General features: G+C 37.2%; 1 pseudogene; it reads right to left on the reverse strand.

Annotated features, from left to right (window-relative positions):
* Positions 1 to 1,986: 1,986 nt before the first annotated feature.
* Positions 1,987 to 2,494, reverse strand: LOC103070816 (cytochrome c oxidase subunit 6A1, mitochondrial pseudogene; annotated as a pseudogene).
* Positions 2,495 to 3,498: the final 1,004 nt, after the last annotated feature.

The raw sequence follows: 3,498 nt of genomic DNA on the forward strand, positions 1-3,498 counted from the left end.
GGAAACACTAAATTTTATAATGAAAGACATCTATTATTGTTGTTGTTGCTATTAATCACACATAAAGAGATGGATTGACTATCCATTATTTGGGGAGGGAGTAAGAAAAAGGCAAAATGTTCCAGGGTTCATGCTCATCTTGGGAAACCCGATAATCTAGTGCTGGAATAAGACTTTGACCTCAACAGAATAGCCAAAGGGCTATGCCACCAAGAAAAACCCTATTTCAAAAAAGGGAAACATTCCATTTCAATTTTCTCATTTGTAAGATGTAGAGCAGAATTTAAAAGATGGCTTTTCACCCCCACCCCACCAAAAAAGGAAAATAAATCTTATTGATGTAGCAAATGGATTAGACAATTTTATACCCTTTCTACACTTGGAAGAACAAAGGACATATTTTCATGATGTAGAAGTGCTTGAAATGGAAAGATTATGGAGAAACTTACATGTAAACAATTGAAAAAAAGTAGAAAATAAAAATCATACTTACAAAGTCAATTAGAACAATTCATTAATAGAGATATCCTGTCAAAGTAATGAGTTCCGGATCTAATGGATTCCTTACCACACAGATATTCCAAGTGCAATGTTAGTATGTCTGTTTTTTAATGCTGTTGTTTCGCTCAGGTTGATTTTTCTAGAATTGAGTGCAGTTAAAACCTAGGTTTCACATACCAGCCAATTAGGGATACAGTTTGTTGGATATTCATCATGCAGAAAGGTATTATGAAATAATAGAAAAAGCTCTAAGATACAGACGATCTAGGTTCTAGTACTTACTGGATCTACGAAAGTAACTATGTAACACATTATGTTTGAAGATTTCAATTTTAACATCTGTTAAATGGAAATAACAATATATGCTTGGTTTACTTTAAGCTTATTATAAATGCAAAATAAAATAGGCTCTGTAGTGCTTGGTAAATTGTAAACACCAAATTAGGATTCTATTAATCACCATCCCCAACATTTCTGTGCATACCTTTACTTATTGTTGAAGTTTTAGAAAACAAAAATTCTAGGTGTTCTTTCATGTTGGCATTCTGGATGGGATGTATACTAATGCTCGAAATATAGCTGAATCAAATAGTTATTAGCTGTCTCAGTTTTCTTGGGGAAACACATATACCATAAATTATTTGGAAAACTGGTTTTAAAAGCAATCTATGGGGTCTTTATACTGTTTGGCTCTTGTTACTTAGAGGAAACCCTTGGCGAATCCTTTGAATGTGAATTGTTACAATGCTATTACCTAAAATTTATATTAATTCTAATATCTCTTTATGTATATTCAGGGATGGTCTTTATACTTAAAAAGACCCATAACTACTTTGAGCATAAAAATATTTCTATTATTTCTTTAAAAACAAGACAAAAATTAAATTAGCAAACCTTTTCCCTTTCACCATTCTGGCAGCCTACTCATGTGAACCGAAATATGGATAAGGAAGCATATCTGGTTCTAATTTCTGAACTCAACACCAGATGTTGTTTTCAAGGTTTGCCTTTAAAAAAAAAAACCTAACTTTCATGAAGCCATCTCAGTCCAAGGGGTAGGGCGAATCACTGCAGATTAAAATATTGAATTTATATTTTACTATTAAACCATGCTTATGAGGAACACCTCCAGTGAATCATCCATAATGACCAAAGAGACCTTTTCAATATAAATATATACACTGCTCATATATTGTCAAATCTTTTAAAATAGAATATGGGATGTGCAGTTTTTCTGAAATAGAAACACCATGTTCCTTATGAAGGCCCTCACACACTGCAGGAGGAGAGAGAGGACCTTGGGAAAAGTTTGTATCACAGGAGCCTTGTGAGACAGTCAGTTTTGTGATCTGTATTTACGCTACAAGTTTGTGCCACGGACAAATGTGAGTCATGTTACTGCTGAGTATAGGGAATCTCCAGCCATTCATGAAATTAAAACATATTTACCTTTTTTTTTTCTTTTGCAGCTCGTGACTAAGTTATTTATTTAAGCCATCTCCTGCTATAAGCAAAGGGACGGAAGATCAGTATAATGGTCATCACTGGATACAAGGAGGTGAGCTTAAGGTCCCGTACAGTTTTCTGGTCCATGTGTGCAGAGTAATGGTCCAAACCAGTACTGTGGTCTTCACTGGGTAGTGGTCCAGGTTCTCTTTGTTCGTCTTCATAGCCAATTGGAAGCGGATTCACATGAGGGTTATGGAAAGTGTATGGTTACCATCTCCCCAGGGAAAGGGCTTGGACCTGATGCGGATATACGGTTGGCAACGAACTCGGGTCTCTCCTCCTCTCCGTGGTGCGACTTCAGGAAGACATTCAGCATGCTCACTCCCACCCCGGGGAGCGCCACGAAGTAGGTGAGGGCCTTCCACATGCGAGCTGAGCCCTCCTCGCTGTGGGCGCCACTGTGGGCACCACTCGACATAGGCTGGCTCAACAGCCGGGAACGACCTAGCAGCCCAGAAACCCGGGCTCCAGCTGCCGCTGCCATCTTTGACCAGGACCCATATTTACCTTTTAAATAATCTTTTCCAAGTTGTTGCCCAACAGTCTTTTTCAGGCTCTTTGTAGTTGAAAGGAAATGTAATATTTGACAACTTCAAGTAGGCTCTTAACCAGACAGGATGACCAAATGTTGAAATGCTGATGGTTATTTATGTAGTTATACCTGTAGTTACTTATATGTGTTGCTCTTTCCTTAAACTAAGTATTAGAGATATGTATATTTCTCTATTTATATTAATATGGCATTTAGTGAGTTTTATCTTATTTGAATACGCTAAAAGCAGATGAGAATTGTGAATGGGGTTGTACATAAACTACGACTAAAGAGCATCTACTAACATTAATTCAACAAACAAGGGTTGAGGGCACTCGGAAATGGAGATCTAAGACGCGTGTGTATAAAGCAGAATCTATAAATAAAGAGAAACAAGCATGAAAAACTGTAATCATGTATCATAAGAACTCAGAGTATTGGGTAGACTTTCAGTCATTCTTCATTTATTCAGCAGTGTTTATTCATCACCTGTTATATGCTGGGCTTCAGAGATACCATGGGGCAAAGGGAGCAAGACAGACACAGGCCTTTCCTCTTGGAGCTTACATTTCCATTTGTCCATGGGACATTCTCACCCAGATGTACATAAAAAACAATGGATGTAAAATTGACCTAATGATGTCTGCCCTGAAGTCAGCTTTTCCTTCTGGTATCCTCACTTTTGTCAATGGCACTTCTATTCCCTCAATTTCTGTGGCCTCAAACTTCAAATTGTTATCTCTTTTCCTCTCATAATGGTACTGTTGAGCTTGCTTTCCAAATACCTTGCCATCTTCTCTTTTCTGTCCTCACTCTGCCCTTTTAGTTCCTCACTACCTTTAACCTGGCATATTGCAAAGTCTATCTGATTTTACTTGTCTTCAATTTTTTTCCTCTCTCATTTATGTGGATAAAGCTGTTAGATAATTCTTCCTAAAGAAGAATACTAATCACAT

This window comes from Lipotes vexillifer, unplaced genomic scaffold (genome assembly GCF_000442215.2).
Source record: "Lipotes vexillifer unplaced genomic scaffold, Lipotes_vexillifer_v1.1 scaffold740, whole genome shotgun sequence".
Classification (NCBI taxonomy): Eukaryota; Metazoa; Chordata; class Mammalia; order Artiodactyla; family Lipotidae; genus Lipotes; species Lipotes vexillifer.